The sequence below is a fragment of the Palaemon carinicauda genome, chromosome 5 (genome assembly GCF_036898095.1).
Source record: "Palaemon carinicauda isolate YSFRI2023 chromosome 5, ASM3689809v2, whole genome shotgun sequence".
Taxonomy (NCBI): domain Eukaryota; kingdom Metazoa; phylum Arthropoda; class Malacostraca; order Decapoda; family Palaemonidae; genus Palaemon; species Palaemon carinicauda.
The window spans coordinates 188,949,145-188,973,211 of NC_090729.1; the positions used below are offsets into that span (position 1 = coordinate 188,949,145).

General features: G+C 37.0%; 1 long non-coding RNA gene across 2 annotated transcripts in view; it reads right to left on the minus strand.

The window, feature by feature from the left end:
• The window catches only part of LOC137641678 (uncharacterized), a 46,566-nt gene extending 28,480 nt beyond the window's left edge, over positions 1 to 18,086 (minus strand). The window contains exons 1-4 of one of the 2 annotated variants that reach the window (XR_011044567.1): positions 17,797 to 18,083; positions 17,448 to 17,538; positions 16,088 to 16,165; positions 15,766 to 15,910 (exon numbers count right to left, since the gene is read on the minus strand). This is a non-coding gene — a long non-coding RNA (uncharacterized lncRNA). Of the gene's footprint in view, positions 1 to 14,286; positions 15,911 to 16,087; positions 16,166 to 17,447; positions 17,539 to 17,796 lie in introns of those variants that run through there. The other variant, XR_011044566.1, reaches the window with a different exon arrangement.
• Positions 18,087 to 24,067: the final 5,981 nt, after the last annotated feature.

The following is a 24,067-nucleotide window of genomic DNA, read 5'->3' on the forward strand; positions in this document are numbered from 1 at the left end:
ATCAAAATCCTCGACTGAAAAGAATATCGGGAATGAAAAGAATAGCTTTAATACAGGCGTAGAATTCAAGTGAACCTTGCCCGCCAAGAGATAATGAATCAAACTCAGCAGGGGCTCACCTCAAAACCCAGAACATCAACAGGTCTATAGACAACCTCAACACTCCTCGTCATGGCAATCTGCCAGAAGCAGTCCCGTTTCGTATAAGAACTATTCTGCTAACTCACTTCCTTCTGATCTCTTTAGTCGAGACCCTTTTCTGCATATTACAAAGGTACAAGGGGATTTTTAAGCTTGCAACTTTAAAAGCGGTTAGAAAATTACCTGCACTTGATCAGTACAGTATTTAATTTTTAATGAATGTCGTGTGTAGATTTTTAATGAAGGTTATATGTGGATAATGTAGGTCATGTGTAGAATTTTAATGCTTTAAAAACAAAGTGGGGATTACAAAGTTGGACTTCCAGCCAAGGCTTTCGGGGGAGAACTCCACAACTAGCTATTTTTGCGGAGGCTCACCCTGGTGGACTTTTCCAGACCAGAAAGACTGAAGGAATCCAAGTCAGAAGGAGCTCGCCTATTTGAAACCCCGAATATCCGATAGGTGTTGGCTGATCTCGGCAATCGTTAGGGTGATAGGCCAGAAGACGCAGTCCCATTCCAACCATCTGCCACACAGAAGTCTTAAGAAATTTCCCAGCCTTAGTGTTAGATGGATACAACGTGTGCATCTTCACCATTAGGCATACTGCTTAGGGCAAAACTTTCACCATGGAAGACATCCACGACGACTAGCAACTGGAAGGAATGATGCCACGAACTATCAAGTACATCTTCAGGGCCACAGGAGACCAGAGTCTAAAGGACGTATGTACACAGTGCATGACAGCTTTCTTTAGATTTACTATACAACAAAACCATTAAGGATCTCTGAGTCGCACAGAGTGCCAGAAATTTGAAATTGGAAAAGAAGCCACAAACCTCAAGAGGGTCCCTGTTGAAGACATGACCTCCCTTAAGCAATGAGTATTTTTTCTCTTAGGGTCTTTCATCTTTTAGTTGGTACAATGTTGTAGGCCGGCACAAAAAAAATCATATATCCTTAAGTTACAAAGATTCGAGGAAACAAAAGTGTATAAATAATGACAGTGCGGTAAGCAAGTCATATGACAAAGCTGTCCAAAGATAGATATTTAAGTACAGTGTGAAAGGAGCTGCAGCTACTACCTCTAAAGTTATAAATCTTATAAATAGTCAATTTTGTAATCAGAATTCGAAATGGTAAAAAAATAAGGAGTCCAACTTCAGGATTCTGATGTTTTTAATGATGAGACAGACACTGCCATGTGAGGTACATTTTACTGTTGATGAAGCAATACAAACCATGACGGTAACCTCAAACAGAATTCAAATTAGGCAAAAAGGTAAAGTAAAGAAAATTATTAATGAAATGGCTAGGAATAAAATTGTGTGCAAAGTTGATTAACCAACAGATTGGGTCAGCAGGATGGTAAAGGCAACTAAAGTTAAAGGGGTTATTAGGGTATGTATCGAAGACTCTGTCCCTGAAACTTTAACTTTTGCATTTTAAAGGATCGTCCAATACTGGCTTTATACGTAATAATTGACTGCGTAAAATGGCTGTCATCTTTCAACACTTACATGGAAGTATTTTAGTAATTCTTTAGTTAACTATCATTTCTAGTAAACAAAATTAGGGTAAAAATTTTTAGAATTAACTAATTCATAAAATTTGAACTGCATGCACAGTTAACTTCAATTATTATCTAATAATTAGAAACTTAATATATGTTAGAGCAAACAAATTGCACCTCAAAATCATTTCAGTGTTTATCCCTAGAACGTTTATCTTGCAGGCAAATTAAGACCAGAATGGGATTTGAAACACCGTCTCCAGGATGATCAGTAGTTCGAGGACTATGACACTAGGATCAAAACCCTCGACTGAAAAGAATATCGGGAGTGAAAAGAATTGCTTTAATACAGGCGTAGAATTCAAGTGAACCTTGCCCGCCAAGAGACAATGAATCAAACTCAGCAGGGGCTCGCCTCAAAACCCAGAACATCAACAGGTCTATAGACAACCTCAATATCCTCATCACGACAATCTGCCAGAAGCAGACACGTTTCGTATAAGAACTATTCTGCTAACTCACTTCCTGCTGATCTCTTTGGTCGAGACCCTTTTCTGCATATTACAAAGGTACAAGTGGATTTTTAAGCTTGCAACTTTAAAAGCGGTTAGATAATTACCTGCACTTGATCAGCACAGTATTTAATTTTTAATGAATGTCGTGTGTAGATGTTTAATGAAGGTTATATGTGGATAATGTATGTCATGTGTAGACTTTTAATGCTTTAAAAACAAAGTGGGTTTACAGAACTCTCCTACGACAGTTTTTGAGCCATCCGCCACGAAACCACCAGCAATCAGGAATTTTACATGCGACATTAAATTTCAGGTCAAGAACAAATTTATGTCACAAATCTCAAAAGGGACCAGTTTTTAGACAAACTGGTGAACATGGTTCAACAACAGATCAGTGACGACCAACACGAACAAGAGATCCTCTAGGTCAAATTTGGTCTTCCAGCCAAGGCTTTCAGGGGAGAACTCCACGACTAGCTATTATTCCGGAGGCTCAACCTGGTGAACTTTGCCGAGCCAGAAAGACTGAAGGAATCAAAATCCGAAGGGGGTCGCATCTTTGAAACCCTGAACATCCAATAAGTGTTGGCTGATCTCGGCAATCGTTAGGGTGATAGGCCAGAAGAAGCAGTCCCATTCCAACCATCTGCCACACAGAAGTCCAAAGAAATTTCCCAGCCTTAGTGTTAGATGGATACAACGTGTGCATCTTCACCATTAGGCATACCGCTTAGGGCAAAACTTTCACCATGGAAGACATCCATGACGACTAGCAACTGGAAGGAATGATGCCACGAACTATCAAGTACATCTTCAGGGCCACAGGAGACCAGAGTCTAAAGGATGTAGGTACACAGTGCATGACTGCTTTCTTTAGATTTACTATACAACAAAACCATTAAGGATCTCCGAGTCGCACAGAGTGCCAGAAATTTGAAATTGGAAAAGAAGCCACGAATCTCAAGAGGGTCCCTGTTGAAGACATGACCTCCCTTAGGCAATGAGTATTCTATCTCTTGGTGTCTTTCATCTTTTAGTTGGTACAATGCTATAGGCCGGCACAAAAAAATTCACATATCCTTAAGTTACAAAGATTCGAGGAAGCAAAAGTGTATAAATAATGACAGTGCAGTAAGCAAGTCATATGACAAAGCTGTCCAATGATAGATATTTAAGTACAGTGTGAAAGGAGCTGCAGCTACTACCTCTAAAGTTATAAATCTTATAAATAGTAAATTTTGTAATCAGAATTCTAAATGGTAAAAAAATAAGGAGTCCAACTTCTGGATTCTGATGTTTTTAGTGATGAGACAGACACTGCCATGTGAGGTACATTTTACTGTTGATGAAGCAGTACAAACCATGACGGTAACCTCAGAGAAAATTCATATTAGGCAAAAAGGTAAAGTAAAGAAAATTATTAATGAAATAGCTAGGAATAAAATTGTGTGCAAAGTTCATTAACCAACAGATTGGGTCAGCAGGATGATAACGGCAACTAAAGTTAAAGGGGTTATTAGGGTATGTATCGAAGACTGTGTTCCTGAAACTTTAACTTTTGCATTTTAAAGGATCGTCCAATACTGGCTTTATACGTAACAATTGACTACGTAAAATGGCTGTCATCTTTCAACACTTACATGGAAGTATTTGTTTAGTAATTCTTTAGTCAACTGTCATTTCTAGTAAACAAAATTGGAGTAAAAATGTTTTGAATTAATTAATTTATAAAATTTGAACAGCATGCATAGTTCACTTCAATTATTATCTAATAATTAGAAACTTAATATATGTTAGTGCAAACAAATTGCACCTCAAGTCATTTCAGCATTTATCCCTAGAACGTTCATCTTGCAGGCAAATTAAGACCAGAATGAAATTTAAAAAACCATCAAGATAATCAGTAGTTCGAGGACTATGACACTAGGATCAAAACCCTCGACTGAAAAGCATATCAGGAATGAAAAGAATTGCTTTAATACAGGCGTAGAATTCAAGTGAACCTTGCCCGCCAAGAGACAATGAATCAAACTCAGCAGGGGCTCTCCTCAAAACCCAGGACATCAGCCTCAAAACCCAGGACATCAGCCTCAAAACCCAGGACATCAGCCTCAAAACCCAGGACATCAGCCTCAAAACCCAGGACATCAGCCTCAAAACCCAGAACATCAACAGGTCTATAGACAACCTCAATATCCTCATCATGGCAATCTGCCAGAAGCAGTCACGTTTCGTATAAGAACTATTCTGCTAACTCACTTCCTGCTGATCTCTTTGGCCGAGACCCTTTTCTGCATATTACAAAGGTACAAGTGGATTTTTAAGCTTGCAACTTTAAATGTGGTTAGATAATTACCTGCACTTGATCAGTACAGTATTTAATTTTTAATGAATGTCGTGTGTAAATTTTTAATGAAGGTTATATGTGGATAATGTATGTCATGTGTAGACTTTTAATGCTTTAAAAACAAAGTGGGTTTACAGAACTCTCCTACGACAGTTTTTGAGCCATCCGCCACGAAACCACCAGCAATCAGGAATTTTACATGCGACATTAAATTTTAGGTCAAGAACAAGTTTATGTCACAAATCTCAAAAGGGACCAGTTTTTAGACAAACTGGTGAACATGGTTCAACAACAGATCAGTGACTACCAACACGAACAAGAGATCCTCTAGGTCAAATTCGGTCTTCCAGCCAAGGCTTTCGGGGGAGAACTCCACGACTAGCTATTATTCCGGAGGCTCAACCTGGTGGACTTTGCCGGGCCAGAAAGACTGAAGGAATCAAAATAAGAAGGGGGTCGCATCTTTGAAACCCTGAACATCCAATAAGTGTTGGCTGATCTCGGCAATCGTTAGGGTGATAGGCCAGAAGAAGCAGTCCCATTCCAACCATCTGCCACACAGAAGTCTAAAGAAATTTCCCAGCCTTAGTGTTAGATGGATACAACGTGTCCATCTTCACCATTAGACATACCGCTTAGGGCAACACTTTCACCATGGAAGACATCCACGACGACTAGCAACTGGAAGGAATGAGGCCACAAACTATCAAGTACATCTTCAGGACCACGGAAGACCTGAAGTCTAAAGGACGTAGGTACACAGTGCATGCCTGCTTTCTTTAGATTCACTGTACAACAAAACCATTAAGGATCTCAGAGTCGCACAGAGTGCCAGAAATTTGAAATTGGAAAAGAAGCCACGAATCTCAAGAGGGTCCCTGTTGAAGACATGACCTCCCTTAAGCAATGAGTATTTTTTCTCTTGGGGTCTTTCGTCTTTTAGTTGGTACAATGCTATAGGCCGGCACAAAAAAAATTCATATATCCCTAAGTTGCAAAGATTCAAGGAAGCAAAAGGGTATAAATAATGACAGAGCAATAAGCAAGTCATATGACAAAGCTGTCCAATGATAGATATTTAAGTACAGTGTGAAAGGAACTGCAGCTACTAGCTCTAAAGTTATAAATCTTATAAATAGTAAATTTTGTAATAAGAATTCGAAATGGTAAAAAAATAAGGAGTCCAACTTCTGGATTCTGAGGTTTTTAATGATGAGACAGACACTGCCATGTGAGGTACATTTTACTGTTGATGAAGCAGTAAAAACCGTGACTGTAACCTCAGACAGAACTCAAATTAGGCAAAAAGGTAAAGTAAAGAAAATTATTAATGAAATGGCAAGGAATAAAATTGTGTGCAAAGTTGATTAACCAACAGATTGGGTCAGCAGGATGGTAACGGCAACTAAAGTTAAAGGGGTTATTAGGGTATGTATCGAAGACTGTGTCCCTGAAACTTTAACTTTTGCATTTTAAAGAATCGTCCAATACTGGCTTTATACGTAACAATTGACTGCGTAAAATGGCTGTCATCTTTCATCACTTACATGGAAGTATTTGTTTAATAATTCTTTAGTCAACTGTCATTTCTAGTAAACAAAATTAGGGTAAAAACTTTTTAGAGTTAACTAAATTATAAAATTTGAACTGAATGCATAGTTCACTTCAATTATTATCTAATAATTAGAAACTGTTAATATATGTTAGAGCAAACACATAGCACCTCAAAGTCATTTCAGCATTTATCCCTAGAACGTTCATCTTGCAGGCAAATTAAGACCAGAATGGGATTTAAAAAACCATCAAGATAATAAGTAGTTCGAGGACTATGACACTAGGATCAAAACCCTCGACTGAAAAGAATATCGGGAATGAAAAGAATTGCTTTAATACAGGCGTAGAGTTCAAGTGAACCTTGCCCGCCAAGAGACAATGAATCAAACTCAGCAGGGGCTCGCCTCAAAACCCAGAACATCAACAGGTCTATAGACAACCTCAATATCCTCATTATGGCAATCTGCCAGAAGCAGTCACGTTTCGTATAAGAACTATTCTGCTAATTCACTTCCTGCTGATCTCTTTGGTCAAGACCCTTTTCTGCATATTACAAAGGTACAAGTGGACTTTTGAGCTTGCAACTTTAAATGTGGTTAGTACATTATTTAATTTTTAATGAATGTCATGTGTAGCTTTTTAATGAAGGTTATATGTGGATAATGTATGTCATGTGTAGACTTTTAATGCTTTAAAAACCAAGTGGGTTTACAGAACTCTCCTACGACAGTTTTTGAGCCATCCGCCACGAAACCACCAGGAATCAGGAATTTTACATGCGACATTAAATTTCAGGTCAAGAACAAATTTATGTCACAAATCTCAAAAGGGACCAGTTTTTAGACAAACTGGTGAACATGGTTCAACAACAGATCAGTGACGACCAACACGAACAAGAGATCCTCTAGGTCAAATTCGGTCTTCCAGCCAAGGCTTTCGGGGGAGAACTCCACGACTAGCTATTTTTGCGGAAGCTCAACCTGGAGGACTTTGCCAGGCCAGAAAGACTGAAGGAATCAAAATCAGAAGGGGGTCGCATCTTTGAAACCCTGAACATCCAATAAGTGTTGGCTGATCTCGGCATTCGTTAGGGTGATAGGCCAGAAGCAGCAGTCCCATTCCAACCATCTGCCACACAGAAGTCCAAAGATATTTCCCAGCCTTAGTGTTAGATGGATACAACGTGTGCATCTTCACCATTAGGCATACCGCTTAGGGCAAAACTTTCACCATAGAAGACATCCACGACGACTAGCAAATGGAAGGAACGATGCCACGAACTATCAAGTACATCTTCAGGACCACGGAAGACCTGAAGTCTAAAGGACGTAGGTACACAATGCATGCCTGCTTCCTTTAGATTCACTGTACAACAAAACCATTAAGGATCTCCGAGTCACACAGAGTGCCAGAAATTTGAAATTGGAAAAGAAGCCACGAATCTCAAGAGGGTCCCTGTTGAAGACATGACCTCCCTTAAGCAACGAGTATTTTTTCTCTTGGGGTCTTTCGTCTTTTAGTTGGTACAATGCTATAGGCCGGCACAAAAATATTCACATATCCTTAAGTTACAAAGATTCGAGGAAGCACAGTGTATAAATAATGACAGTGCGGTAAGCAAGTCATATGACAAAGCTGTCCAATGATAGATATTTAAGTACAGTGTGAAAGGAGCTGCAGCTACTACCTCTAAAGTTATAAATCTTATAAATAGTAAATTTTGTAACCAGAATTCGAAATTGTAAAAAAATAAGGAGTCCAACGTCTGGATTCTGATGTTTTTAATGATGAGACAGACACTGCCATGTGAGGTACATTTTACTGTTGATGAAGCAGTACAAACCATGACGGTAACCTCAGAGAGAATTCAAATTAGGCAAAAAGGTAAAGTAAAGAAAATTATCAATGAAATGGCTAGGAATAAAATTGTGTGCAAAGTTGATTAACCAACAGATTGGGTCAGCAGGATGGTAACGGCAACTAAAGTTAAAGGGGGTTATTAGGGTATGTATCGAAGACTGTGTCCCTGAAACTTGAACTTTTGCATTTTAAAGGATCATCCAATACTCGCTTTATACGTAACAATTGACTGCGTAAAATGGCTGTCATCTTTCAACAATTACATGGAAGTATTTTAGTAATTCTTTAGTTAACTATAATTTCTAGTAAGCAAAATTAGGGTAAAAACTTTTAGAGTTAACTAATTTATAAAATTTGAGCTGCAATGCGTTGTTCACTTCAATTATTATCTAATAATTAGAAACTTAATATATGTTAGTGCAAATAAATTGCACCTCAAGTCATTTCAGCATTTATCCCTAGAACGTTCATCTTGCAGGCAAATTAAGACCAGAATGGAATTTAAAAAACCATCAAGATAATCAGTAGTTTGAGGACTATGACACTAGGATCAAAACCCTCGACTGAAAAGAATATCGGGAATGAAAAGAATTGCTTTAATACAGGAGTAGAATTCAAGTGAACCTTGCCCGCCAAGAGACAATGAATCAAACTCAGCAGGGGCTCGCCTCAAAACCCAAAACATCAACAGGTCTATAGACAACCTCAATATCCTCATGGCAATCTGCCAAAAGCAGTCACGTTTCGTATAAGAACTATTCTGCTAACTTACTTCCTGCTGATCTCTTTTGTCGAGACCCTTTTCTGCATATTACAAAGGTACAAGGGGATTTTTAAGCTTGCAACTTTAAATGTGGTTAGATCATTACCTGCACTTGATCAGTACAGCATTTAATTTTTAATGAATGTCTGTAGATTTTTAATGAAGGTTATATGTGGATAATGTATGTCATGTGTAGACTTTTAATGCTTTAAAAACAAAGTGGGTTTACAGAACTCTCCTACGACAGTTTTTGAGCCATCCGCCACGAAACTACCAGCCGCGACGAAACCACCAGGTGTCAGGAATTTTACATGCGACATTAAATTTCAGGTCAAGAACAAATTTATGTCACAAATCTCAAAAGGGACCAGTTTTTAGACAAACTGGTGAACATGGTTCAACAACAGATCAGTGACGACCAACACGAACAAGAGATCCTCTAGGTCAAATTCGGTCTCCCAGCCAAGGCTTTCGGGGGAGAACTCCACGACTAGCTATTATTCCGGAGGCTCAACCTGGTGGACTTTGCCGGGCCAGAAAGACTGAAAGAATCAAAATCCGAAGGGGGTCGCATCTTTGAAACCCTGAACATCCAATAAGTGTTGGCTGATCTCGGCAATCGTTAGGGTGATAGGCCAGAAGAAGCAATCCCATTCCAACCATCTGCCACACAGAAGTCCAAAGAAATTTCCCAGTCTTGGTGTTAGATGGATACAACGTGTGCACTTCACCATTAGGGCAAAACTTTCACCATGGAAGACATCCACGACGACTAGCAACTGGAAGGAATGATGCCACGAACTATCAAGTACATCTTCAGGGCCACAGGAGACCAGAGTCTAAAGGACGTATGTACACAGTGCATGACTGCTTTCTTTAGACTTACTATACAACAAAACCATTAAGGATCTCTTAGTGCCAGAAATTTGAAATTGGAAAAGAAGCCACGAATCTCAAGAGGGTCCCTGTTGAAGACATGACCTCCCTTAAGCAATGAGTATTTTATCTCTTTGGGTCTTTCATCTTTTAGTTGGTAAAATGCTATAGGCCGGCACAAAAAAATTCATATATCCTTAAGTTACAAAGATTCGAGGAAGCAAAAGTGTATAAATAATGACAGTGCAGTAAGCAAGTCATATGACAAAGCTGTCCAATGATAAGTACAGTGTAGTCACGTTTCGTATATGAACTATTCTGCTAACTCACTTCCTGCTGATCTCTTTGGTCGAGACCCTTTTCTGCATATTACAAAGGTACAAAGGGATTTTTAAGCTTGTAACTTTAAATGCGGTTAGATAATTACCTGCACTTGATCAGTACAGTATTTAAATTTTTAATGAATGTCGTGTGTGATTTTTAATGAAGGTTATATGTGGATAATGTATGTCATGTGTAGACTTTTAATGCTTTAAAAACAAAGTGGGTTTACAGAACTCTCCTACGACAGTTTTTGAGCCATCCGCCACGAAACCACAAGGAATCAGGAATTATACATGTGACATTAAATTTCAGGTCAAGAACAAATTTATGTCACAAATCTCAAAAGGGACCAGTTTTTAGACAAACTGGTGAACATGGTTCAACAACAGATCAGTGACGACCAACACGAACAAGAGATCCTCTAGGTCAAATTCGGTCTTCCAGCCAAGGCTTTCGGGGGAGAATTCCATGACTAGCTATTTTTGCGAAAGCTCAACCTGGTGGACCTTGCCAGACCAGAAAGACCGAAGGATTCAAAGTCTGAAGGGGGTCGCATCTTTGAAACCCTGAACATCTAATAAGTGTTGGCTGATCTCTGCAATCGTTAGGGTGATAGGCCAGAAGGAGCAGTCCCATTCCAACCATCTGCCACACAGAAGTCCAAAGAAATTTCCCAGCCTTAGTGTTAGATGAATACAACGTGTGCATCTTCACCATTAGACATACCGCTTGGGGCAAAACTTTCACCATGGAAGACATCTACGACTACTAGCAACTGGAAGGAATGATGCCACGAACTATCAAGTACATCTTCAGGGCCACAGGAGACCAGAGTCTAAAGGACGTATGTACACAGTGCATGACTGCTTTCTTTAGATTTACTATACAACAAAACCATTAAGGATCTCTGAGTCGCACAGAGTGCCAGAAATTTGAAATTGGAAAAGAAGCCACTAATCTCAAGAGGGTCCCTGTTGAGTGACCTCCCTTTAGCATAGAGTATTTTTCCTCTTGGGGTCTTTCGTCTTTTAGTTGGTACAATGCTATAGGTTGGCACAAAAAAATTCACATCCTTAAGTTACAAAGATTCAAGGAAGCAAAAGTGTATAAATAATGACAGTGCAGTAAGCAAGCCATATGACAAAGCTGTCCAATGATAGATATTTAAGTACAGTGTGAAAGGAGCTGCAACTACTAGCTCTAAAGTTATAAATCTTATAAATAGTAAATTTTGTAATCAGAATTCGAAATGGTAAAAAAATGAGGAGTCCAACTTCTGGAAAATGTTGCTCGAGATGCAGTAGATTAATTTTCCTGCAAAATATCCCAGTAACCGATTACAAATGAAGACTAGGGGTAACAGTTAAGCAAATGAGTTGAGAGATAGTAGAAACCAATGAATTGGAAAATTCCAGAGTTAAATATAACCTTAAAGTGAATAAGAAGAAAAGAGTGATAAGTTAGTATCTGCAGTAACGGAAATTGATGCTCAGAGTAAAATTTCAGTATAGATAGAGGCGCAAGTAAATAATTTATTCCTGTAAAATATGTACCACATGATGATTTACGTCCAAGTGACAATGCTAGAGGCTTGGATACCGACAACTGTTAAGCCATTAGTTAAATGTAGAATGATTTTAAGAAATTTTAGGAGTAACAAAAAATTCTCTGTGTTTGTAGTGGTGAAGGAATGTTAAAAACTACTACTTGGTACAAGGACATGTAAACAAAGGTGTATGATAACCATAAATTATGAATGTCTTGTTAAATGTTTCATTGCCTAATTATTTTGATGTTTTTAATGAGGTGAGAGACTGTCAGGTAAGATACAATTAACTGTTGATAAAGCAGTACAACCCGTGACAATCTCTAGCAGAATTCCAATAAAACAAAAAGTAAAGAAAATTATTGATGAAATGTCTAGGATACTCGCGTGTAAAGTTGTGATTAACCAACAGACTGGGTCAGCAGGATGGGAAGGGCAACTAAAGTTTATTATTATTAACTGCTAAACTACAACCCTAGTTGGAAAACCAGTAGGCCTATGCTATAAGCCCAGGGGCCCCACCACGGGAAATAGCCCTGTGAGGAAAGGAAACAAGGAAAATTAAAATATTTTTAGAACAGTAACAACATTAGAATAAATATTTCCTATATAAACAATAAAAACTATTAGAAATATTAGGGTATGTATTGGTCCTAGTTATTAATTGGAAAGAAATTCATCCTATGTCCTTGATTGAAGTACTACCCAAATTGTCCAAAGCTGAAGTTTTCCCTAAGTTGGACTTAAAAAGAGGAAAGACAATGTGTACTGTAGAAAGAATAAAGTTTATTACCCTTTAAGACACCCATTGGCCAGTACAGATGGCCAAGGCAACCTTTTGGTCCAGCAGTTAAGAGAAATTTTGCCAAAGAGGATCTCAAGGATATTACCTGCAATTTAGATGTTTTTGCATATGGTGTTGGCGATTCTTATAAAAAATAAGAAAAATGGTTGACTACATGTAAGGTAAATAGTGTAAAACTAAAGCCAAACCCGATTTTAAGAAAATCAGAAGTCACTTTTCTAGGTCATAAAGTAACTGATAACTGTTTAAGGGGCCCTTTATTCATTTTTTGGCAAAAAATCAAAGGTTTTTTTTAAATAAGTCAAGCATACTGAAAAATTCTCCTACGAGAAGTTTTGAAGTTTCAAAGCGAAAAGCAACCACTGAGTATATATATTCTGTTTTGATTGCTTTATTATATCAATGACATAACAGCGGTAAGCACGTGGTGCCGAGTCATTGTAAAACAATGCGTTTTGATTGTTTATTGCTCAAATATTTTGTTTTTTTCTATATCAATTTAAAACACTGACAACCTTCACTTCTAAGCCAGACTGAGTGAGGCTCGTATAGGCCTTCAGTGAAAAGACTGAAATCAGTGTCAGATTGATTTTGGTAGAATAGAAGTGCGTTGCCCTTTTCTCAGACTTCACTCAATTTAGTCATTTTTATACTTTTTGTTGAATTTAGGCAGCTAGAAACATGCCTAAACGCAAGAAGATAGTAATTAGTAGGCAAGAACTTGCTTAAGGCTTGAAGGCGAAGAAAATTTACTTGAGAAAGAAAAAACGTGGTTGTAACCGAGAGTCTACCTTCTACCTCGAAAAAACGTGTGCTCACAAGTGCGAGAGGCAGACAAGGGACAAAAAGTCCGATCCAAGATCTATTCTAGAAGAAAATTCGGTTTCTAGTTTAGTTGCTGAAAAATTGTGCCCCGGGTGTTTGAAAAAGGAACTGGCTGTAAAATATATTCACCACCAACTGGATAGGGTCATGTCTTCGCTGTGGCCATGTGCTTTAAGATGAAACAAAGAAAGCATGCGCTGTGAAAAAGAAAAATTCTCACCCAACTACATTTATGTTTGTGTATGCTTGTTAATTGTTGGGGAAGGGCCATTTTGGTGCCAGGAAAAGTGATATTTGGGGCCAAGAAATTTTGCGTACGCAACTATTACCAGATATACAAGATATATAACAATGTGCTAAGGCCAAGGCTCTTAAAACTATGGCAGATGTACATAAAGTTAGACGCAAAGATACTAGTCATTGCGTTGACATTTCTGTGACATTCCATGGAACACGGCACCGTCGGGGTCACTAAAGTAATTTTAGGTGGGTGCAGCTATTGAAGCTAAAACAGGTCACATGGTAGACTTTCACGTGGTGAGCACACTACGTGCAATGTGTCAAAAAAAGTTGATGGAAAACTGAAATATTTCTCATGCTGAGTATGTGGATTGGTTGAACGATCATGTGGACGAGTGCCAGTAAAATTATGAAGGACCTTCTGGCAGGATGGAGGCAACCTCTGCTGTTGAGATGTGGAGATGTTCAACAAATTATAATCCAAGATATAACAAAATGATATCCGACGGCGACAGCTCCGCATTTGCACCACTCAGGGGAATGAATGATGGGACTAGGCTCTATGGCCGAGTGTGCCCAGTTGAAAAAGGGATTTTGACGAAGGAAAAATCTATTTCTGGGGAGAGACCTGTGACGACCGGTGAAAAAGTCCTTCTTTCTACTTTTTCTGATATAAATCTTCCAAATATACCAGAGAAAAATAAAAGCATGGAATGCAGAGGTTACTACCCTCGCGCGAGCACCTCGCGAGTGTCGTGTATACCTCAGGGGCGTGTGAAAACCACTATTCACAGGCTGTCTTCCAATTAGATAACTCCTCCATCAAAGGGAAGCGCCGTACGATTTGGATATAATATACGTGAAGGTAAAACGGATTTTTTATTGGGTGAGAGCCATGTCGTCCTGATGGAAGTTCCTTTAGGCAGCTTCCTACTGTATATTTCTGCGAGTGATATTACAAGAGAATTACCGTCAGGTATCACGGAGTTCTAACCACCGGAACGACTACCCTAAGATATCGTGTATAATCAGGGACGTGTCCGTAGATAACCATAGATATCTACACGCCAAACAGACTAAACCCAGTCTAGGAATCTAAGGTTTAGAGTTTCCAAGGAAGCAAGTCCTAGCTAAGATACAAAGGAAGCAAGCCCTGAAAATGCAAGAATTAATTCTGATGTAACAAAGTAAAACCGATGTGAATCCTGTGAATAATAGGTATGGCGTCCATTCCAGCAGGACGAGTAGAAACTTAAGAAGCAGTAGGAATAAAATGCCAAATATGTTCAAAGATTTTGTTCAGAGCAAGTGATATTGTTTAATTCTTTATATTCTAGAACTTTATTCCTTTTTAACAGGTTTTTCTAAAGCAAGAGGGATGTTACAATAATTCATATTTCTATATTCGAGTTAAATAAAATTGTAGATTCAAATCCTACAATTTTATAAAAATGTTACCACGCCTAGTTGATGAACGTTTGTAAAAATAAGTTTGAGAAACCCAATAAACAGAGGACATTGCAGCAGGTTTTCTTCTGCCCACCTTGATTGACTACAAACAATGAATCATGAATATTATCAGCCGACTGATAACATTCGAGACCACGAGGACTTGAGGTACGAAAAAGAACTCTTACGATAAAAGTTTACCTCTATGCAACCAGCTTCAAATAAAACCTCAATGTGTGAGAAGTTGAACTCTGATGTGTTTTATCAGTCTGCAAAGGCAAACTGCTTCAATTGACCATACCTGATATAACCGATGTCCTTGCAATAATCAAATGCCAGAGATAACCGCGCGCACACGTTTAGGATGCAAGGAACATATCTCCCTTGGAGGAGAACGAAGGAGTAATCATGCACACTAATTCATGGTGTAAGGATATCACAAACTAAGTGTAATTTGTATTTTCCCTGACTATACAACTCTAGTATGTATCCTTTTTTGGGAGAGCAATCGAGTCTGGATCCCGAGTCATGGTCTCCCAAACACCTCTATAATCCTTTACACGTAAACAAAGAGAGAGAGAGAGAGAGAGAGAGAGAGAGAGAGAGAGAGAGAGAGAGAGAGAGAGAGAGAGAGAGAGAGAGAGAGAGAGAGATGCTCAAATTCTATCTGGGATAATTTATATATGAAAAACTACTCTACTATGGGCAATCTTTAACCAATAGAAATAGAGTGACCCCTAAGCCGGTACCAAAAGTAACACTAGAGAAGTAAAAAAACACATCGATATAAAAATGCACAGATATTTCCACAATATTAATTCCTGCTTAGATAAATGGCAGAGGGGAAGTATTTGCATTTAAAGCTATATGTGAGAAGTACAGTAACTTTCTTGATGAAAAAAACAAACTGAAGCACCTATGCTACAAACGTTTCAACAAACTCCTTTGGAAAGTTCACAAATGGATGCATTGCTGTTCATCAATGCTACAAGTTTAAAAAGCTTACAAAGTATCCCCATTGCATGGGTACCAATAGGCCGCAAAGAAAGTGCGTTTCTTTTAGGGATCATATCCTTGAGATAGAGGATACCGAGATCTGGGGGCAGCAGATTCTTGGCGATAATCTTCCCGTATTCTTGCGCTGATAAAACCTAGTTGTGAAAAATTTTGTTACGTGAAAAAGCTTGCTAAATTACAAAAAGTTTGCAAAACTAATTTTTTAAAAATTATTACAAAATTTGCATTTACCCTAGTTTGAAAAATAATAGGTTAAGTGAAAAATCTTGTTTGTTTTTTCACTTTGTTTGAAAAACTGAAGTAAAACTTACCTTTCGTGTAGTATCTTAACTGAATAAATCAATTTTATATCCATTTGAAGACAAATTTCACTAGCCCGAATTAACAATCTGAAATAATGCAGTATTGTTAAAAAAAAAAATAAACTCTTAGAAAGGGGTACCTACCAATCCTTATAAAATATATAACACCAGCAAATAGACTTTCCACCCTTGTTCCCTTTAACTTTAATCTAAAATTCTATTATTTCATTAATCTAGTTTTACTTTTCAAGTAAATTTACAATAACTCACAGTTAGCCTTTATTTTGGTAACTAACTACTCACTGCCATAAATGACAGTTAATACAAATATTTTCATATTGAAATCAGTCTTCTCTATGCACAATTCTTTAATAAACAATGTTAGGGCAATGGAACTTTCAAAAATCATTAACAAATGGCTACTTCCTCTCACCTTACAACTTTGAATATATAATTGGTTTCCCAATCTATATGCACATATTACATTTAGCATTCACTTTTGCATTTAAGTCGACAAAAAAAAGGTGGGGAGACACTTTTCCTCTCTGCTCCTCCCAGCCTGACAAGGGAATCAGTTGAGTTTGGTTTCAAGTGCTGAATCCCCTTTCCAAATACAGGTTAATGGGATACTGTATACTAAAAACTAAAAATCCACAAAATAAAGTTTTATATAAATTTTGAAAATGTTTCAGCTAATTTGGATATATATATTTTTCTAGCTATACTAAAATTTAAAAAATATTTTACCTTTATTTCTACTGTAATTATCTAGGTTTAAAGATACAGGGAACAAACTACGATGGGGTTCCGCAGTGGGGAAATTGGGGTTTCTAGGTGGGAGAACACAGAGAAAGAGTAAAATAAGCGAGGCTGTCCAACTTATAACACACCCACCTAACCTAGAAGAAAACGTAACAAACTAACCTACGCATACCCACCTAACATAACATGGGGGAAAACCTAAACACACCCACCTAACCTAACCTAAGAGAACACCTAAACACACCCACCTAACCTAGGAGAAAACCTAAACACACCCACCTAACCTAGGAGAAAACCTAAACACACCCACCTAACCTAGGAGAAAACCTAAACACACCCACCTAACCTAACCTATAAGAAAAACTAACCAAAACTCACTAACTAAACCTAACCTTGGAGAAAACGTATACCAGACTAACCTAACCTAGGGGAAAACCTAAACACACCCACCTAACCTAACTAGGTAAGACGTACAACAAATTAACCTAAACACTAACCTAACTTAGGGTTTGGGACTACTAACTTGGCCCCTTGTCCTCTTACCTCACATAAAAGTGGAAAACTCCTTTACAATGCAAACAATCTATTGGTTATTCACTTCACTGACCTTAGTATAATCATAAGTAGTAGACATGGAAGGTTGGGGATCATCATCCTACCAAAACACTAAGGACTCGCACTGGGGAAGTTTTTGGATCCTGCGGGAAAAAGTTATTATATAGTGAAACGTTGCCATGATCAGACCTATAATAATACCAAAATTAAGAGAAAAAGGCCAAATATATTTAGCTTAAGCATACATGGGCTGTGATAGGTTAACAATCAATGAAACTATTTTCCATTGAACCGTTAGTTTTCTCTATCCATTTTTATTACAATACTAAACTATAATACCAAAGAAAAGTCAGGTTATAAGGTCTAGTCCACATTAATAAATCTTTAAAAAGAATACTTACGTATAGAATTAGCGAATAAAGAGTAGAGGGTATTCATGTTCACACAGTCAGGTTATATCACTTCCATAGGCTAAATTCACTGTCTACACCAATACTTGCTTCACAGCTTCTAAAAAGTTTAAAACACTTCCAGAAGATTAAAATCTGTACCAGATCTTTGCTAAATAGGATATGAAAATTCAGTGCCAGACACTGTCTCACAGTAACTTGCAAATATAGAAGTTTGGAAATCAAGGTAGCAGGAATCGGTAACTGGAAACTCGGTTGCTTTGTCGTCCTTGTAGGACAGATGGCTGAATTTTGATCTTAAGTCCATGGACATACAGTAATTGCTTTTACATACCCTGCCTTTTTTATATATAGAATTACATAGAGCCAGGAAGGTTTTATTGTAGTGTATTACAGGGCAATGTAACCTAGAAAAAATACTCTTTCTTATACAATACAAATTTACCGAAACAAATTTCATAGTTACTGAACAACAGTTTCAGCATAAAAATAATGCAAAATTTCATGTTCAATTAAATTATTCAAAAAAGTTTCTGTTCCTTGCCTAGTTAAATTAATGATGACGATGATAAAAGATAACCATATTTTAACTATTTTCATCTTTTGTAAATTACAGAATAACATTATTTGCAGAGGTAACAAAAAAAAAAAGAGGATGGCTCTATTTACAGAACACAACTGAAGTGAATCAATGGGCAAAATCTACATTCTTATCTAGGACATTTTGTCATTTTCCTTTAAAATGTATGAAATACAAATATTATTTCAATCCTCGTATGGAACGTTCACTTAAAATGTCTTGTAATCAATTTGGTAGCATTGTTACAAACATTTTAGGAATCAAGGGATGGTAGAACGTTTAGAATTAACTGAGTATAGAAATTTGCTTTTATTCTTTAATTAGCTTATATGATCACAACTGAGTTTACCCGAAACTCGCTCTCAAAATCACAAGTTTTCATGCACATCTCTATTGTATGGTATTTACAATGTACATTGACATATTCTGTTAAGAATAGTCTGTGAATCTTAGATTTGAGAGACAGCTTTCCATTCTAATATATAAGCATTCATAGTCTAGATTTGATGACTACAGCTAACCATATTCGTGTTTCCAACACAGATTCACACATTTCAATCTTACACTACAGTATATTCCTAGAATGCCTAGATCATACAGACAAAAATACTACAGGAAAAATTAAGAAACATAACGTTCTAAAAAATGGATAGGCTATTTCATGGAAACTAGATCATAAATTAATTTGCCTATTTGGTATTATTATATGGAATCCAATTCTAGAGATGGTTTTCTTTTATCTTTGAAGATTAATGTATTTAACTTATAAAAATTGAGCAGTATCTTAATGACTTGTACTATACATTATTTTACAATAGTCTACGCTTTAAATTGTCAGTCATGTTTTCTTTGAATAATGAGGAGTAGTTTTGTATTGAGCATATTATTATTATTATTATTATTATTATTATTATTATTATTATTATTATTATTATTATTATTATTATTATTATTATTAGCTAAACTGCAACCCTAGTCTGAAAAGTAGGATGCTATAAGCCCAAGGGCTCCAAAAGGGAAAGTAGTTCAGTAAGGAAATGAAAAAAAAAAGGAAATTTGAATAAGCTACAGAAGTAAGGAACAATTAAAATAAAAGATTTCAAGAACAGTAACAACATTGAAATAGATCTTCATGAATAAAAAATAAAAACTTGAAAAGACAAGAGGAAGAGAAATAAGATGAAATGATGTGTCAGAGTGTACCCTTAAGCATTGATGTTCTGACCATAGACCAATTTATAACCCTTCACCTGAATAGTTCAACAAACGAACAATCATTAAAACTTCAGAATTTATCTAAACTGGTTTTTCATCTTGGTAGGAACAAGAAACTTGTGTAGTATACAATCTACACTTGGTTGGAACAAGGAACATTGGTAGGATAAAGGATACATTAGCACCGAATATCCTCACGTGTTACAATTTGAAATGTTCATGATGGGTAATTTAGCTGTGAAGGTTTTCTAATGTATTTGTTAAATTGTAAGGACACCGCTCCCTTCGTCGTCCAGAAGATCAACAAACTTTATTTATTTAAATTCTCCTTTCGCCATACCGTGGTTTCCCATGTATATGTATTCCGCTCTATCAGAGCTACATTTTGACATATGTATTATTTCATTACATGTTTCTGTTAACTCATAATTCGTATATTTGTAAGTGTAAGAAAACACATATATTTTGGCGGGCAATTAAATCTGATTTGGCGCCAGCGCCATCCTACCTTTCCGTCCGCACCTTGAAATAAACTCCCACTTATATTTGAATAAAGTATCAGTTGATCTTGGTGACACTTGTCTCACTGTCCTTACAAAATAATTGTTAATACAATACTGTAACTGGACTGATGATAGATAGCCAGGAAGGTTGGCTTTAAGAAGAGCCACTATGGAGAAGAATGAATTGGCATTTTGCTATATTGCCCAGTAAAGTCACATTGCTTTGCAAGGTTATGCACAAGATATTTACCCACAAATGTAAAAGTTTACATATACTAACTTGTGAAGAATGGGTGCAGCATCTGTACATACAAATTATCAATAAGAAACAGATACAGTACATTTTGTTTTTATAAGCATCCTTTTAGGACAGGTTTTATTAACGCTAAAGAGTTCTTATCACCATTGTACAAAGGACTGTGTATAGAGGACATAGCCAATCTCAAGATTATTGTAAGCAGCTGAAAACTTCTTTCTTTCCAAAGCAAGGTAATTCTGTTAGTCATTACATAATGATCTACCATTAAACTTTCATTGCAAATAAATTACAGTAGTGGCTTCTATTATTGATATAATACCTACCAGGGCACTTTCCTTAGTTATGGGAGGTAGCAGACATAAAAAAAAAAAAAAAATTCTTTTCTGCGTTCTTCCCTACCTGACGAGGGACTCAGCCGAGTTTGCCCGGTATTGATTATTTGCCACAGCCTACCCTCCCCCATTTTCCATCACAGATGAAGCTTCATATTCTGACTCCCCTACTGCTGTTATCTCATTGGTCACCAGGGTGACCAAAGGTAGCAGCAGGGCCTATCGGAACTGCATCACAATCGCTCACCATTCATTCATATTTCTAACAAGTTCTTTTGCCTCTCTCACATCTTTCCTCATGTTACCTAAGACTTTCTTCACTCCATCCATCCAGCTAAAACCTTGGCCTTCCTGTAGTACTTCTCCTATCAACTTTTGCATTCTTCACCTTCTTCAGCAGACAGCCATTTTCCATCTTCTTTACATGGCCAAGCTTGCTACCTCAACACATTCATATCCAATCTAGCTGCTAATTCATTTCTCATATACGTTCTTACCCTAATACCATCCAATCGAGATGCACCAGCCATACTCCCTAGACACTTCATCTCGAACGCATTCAATTTGTCTCTGTCTCTTTCATTCTCCACAACAATGATCCATACATTACTTTCTCATACACAACTCTCTTTATATTCATCCCTAACCCTCTATCCTTCATCACTCCCTTCACTGCCCCCCAACATTTTACATCCTTCATTCACTTTCTGACATACATCTGCAGCAACAACACCAAAGTACTTAAACTGATCTACTTCCTCAGGTAACTCTACATTCAACATGACATTCAATCTAGCACCACCCTCCTTTCTTATGCATCTCATAACCATACTCTTACCCATATTAACTTGCAACTTCCTTCTGTCACACATTCTTCCAAACTCTGTCACTAATCAACACAGCTTCTCCCCCAAGTCTGTAACCAATACAGTATTATCTGCAAACAACTGATTCACCTCCCACTCATGATCATTCTCATCTATCAGTTTCAATCCTCGACAGTGCACTTGGGCATTCACCTCATACAGCTCCATCAACAAACAAATCAAACAAGCATGGCGACATCACACATCCCTGCCTCAGCGCAACTCGCTGGAAACCACTCACTCGCTTCATTTCCTATCCTAAAATGCGCTTCACAGCATATGTATAAAATCTTCACAGCTTGCAACAACCTTACACCAATTCCATATAACCTCATTACATTCCACATCGCTTCCCTATCAACTCCATCATAAGCTTTCTCCAGATCCAAAAATGCAACATACTATTATACTTCCTTACCTTCTGCTAAATATTTCTCGCCTATCTGCTTAACTATAAAAATCTGATCCATACATCCCCTAACTCCTTTAAAAACCACCTTGCACTTCTGGGATGGCATCCTCTATTTTATCCCCAGTCCTATTAATTAACACACTACCATACACTTTTCCAACCACACTCAACAAACTAATACCTTTAGAATCACAAAACTCATGCACATCTCCATTACCTTGTTGAAACACAGTTTATTTAAAAGAGATTCGCTTTCTTGTTTCTGTCAATTTTATTTCTTAAAAAATATATATATTGTATACAAAGATGAAGATATAACTGAAATAAATTAAGATGGGACTGATATATTGATATATAAGTTGTAATTAAATATCTATACAGTTAAAAACACCATTTAAAAATAAAGTATGTATATATTGAGGGAAATGTTTCCACATAAACACTTCGTCTCAACCTGTTTCTCAATCCATTCCAGATTTATAGGAAGAAGTATAAACTTCCTTTATCAATAAAGGATATAATCTATAAAAATATTTGACTTTAAACCAATTATATGATATAGCTGCTACGTAATATTCTAAATTAAAAATCATTTGACAAAAACAAAATACAGATTTATTTAACTTCCTTATCATGAAAAAGAATTATCCCTTGGATGATAAAATACAATGATAAAATACAATGAAGCAATACTGTACATTCCCTTTTACCCCCAAAGGACGTACTGGTACGTTTCACAAAACACATCCCTTTACCCCCATGGACGTACCGGTACGTCCTTGCAAAAAAATGCTATAAAATTTTTTTTTTTTCATATTTTTGATAATCTTTTTAAAAATTCAGTCATTTTCCAAGAGAATGAGACCAACCTGACCTCTCTATGACAAAAATTAAGGCTGTTAGAGCAATTTAAAAAAAATATACTGCAAAATGTGCTGGGGAAAAAATAACCCCTTGGGGGTTAAGGGTTGGAAATTTCCAAATAGCCTGGGGGTAAAAGGGTTAACATAACAGTAAAGGTCAAAATACAAGAAACACAGTTAATGCTGTATTAAAAAAAACATACCTTTTATTTAAAGTACACCATAACCCACATAAAGGCCACTCATAAAAATAAGGGGGCAGTACATAAGTTTCAATAATCTTCGAGTTCTGTAAAAATAAGATTCTTAGTCTACTTGTTTAGGACTGGAAAGACAAACTAAATAACCTAGAGGCTGAGCCTTTCTTACAGGAGAAAGAATATTAATCATTTACCACATGTAAATTTTATCATGCAGTATTTTTTGTGCCCATACAAGAGAAAAAGCTCATTTATTATCATTCTACTAACTGAATAATGTGGATAATGTGGGAGGGTGGGCTGTGGCACCCTAGCAGTACCAGCTGAACTCGGTTGAGTCCCTTGTTAGGCTGGGAGGAACGTAGAGAGTAGAGGTCCCCCTTTTTTTTTTTTTTTTTTCATTTGTTGATGTCGGCTACCCCCCAAAATTGGGGGAAGTGCCTTGGTATATGCATGTATGTAAGTACTAACTGAAGGCTCATTGCTGGAAAGGTGTGTGTAATTTTTACAGAACTTCATTACTTCCAAGTCATTAATATCTAATAGTTGGTTATTCTGATCCTTGCTTGCAGTGGATAATTGTATCATTTACAGTTACAGGCTATATTAGTTAAATCACCAACTTAATCAGTAATAAACCTTATAGAAAATATACCTAAATCAATACCTTCCATCAATTTATTCAGAAAATTTACTTATTAGATCGTAAGAGAAGCATTCTGTCAATTTATTTACAACAAAAAGTGTTTAGGACATTCTGAAATTTGTTAAAACACAAAGTAGCATCACAACTCGTTTCTATCACACTGTACTATTCCTTTGGAGTGAGGAGGATTCTTAAGGGAATTTGACGAAGGAAAAATCTATTTCTGGGCGAGAGACCTGTGCCGCCCAGTGAAATGCTCCTTTAGCATCATTTCTAAGGTATATAACTGCTATGTATTACCAGAGAAAAAAGTTGCATAGGAATGCCAGGGTTGAACCCAGCTCGCTCACCTAAATAGGTGTCGGTATATATAACTGGGGCGTGAA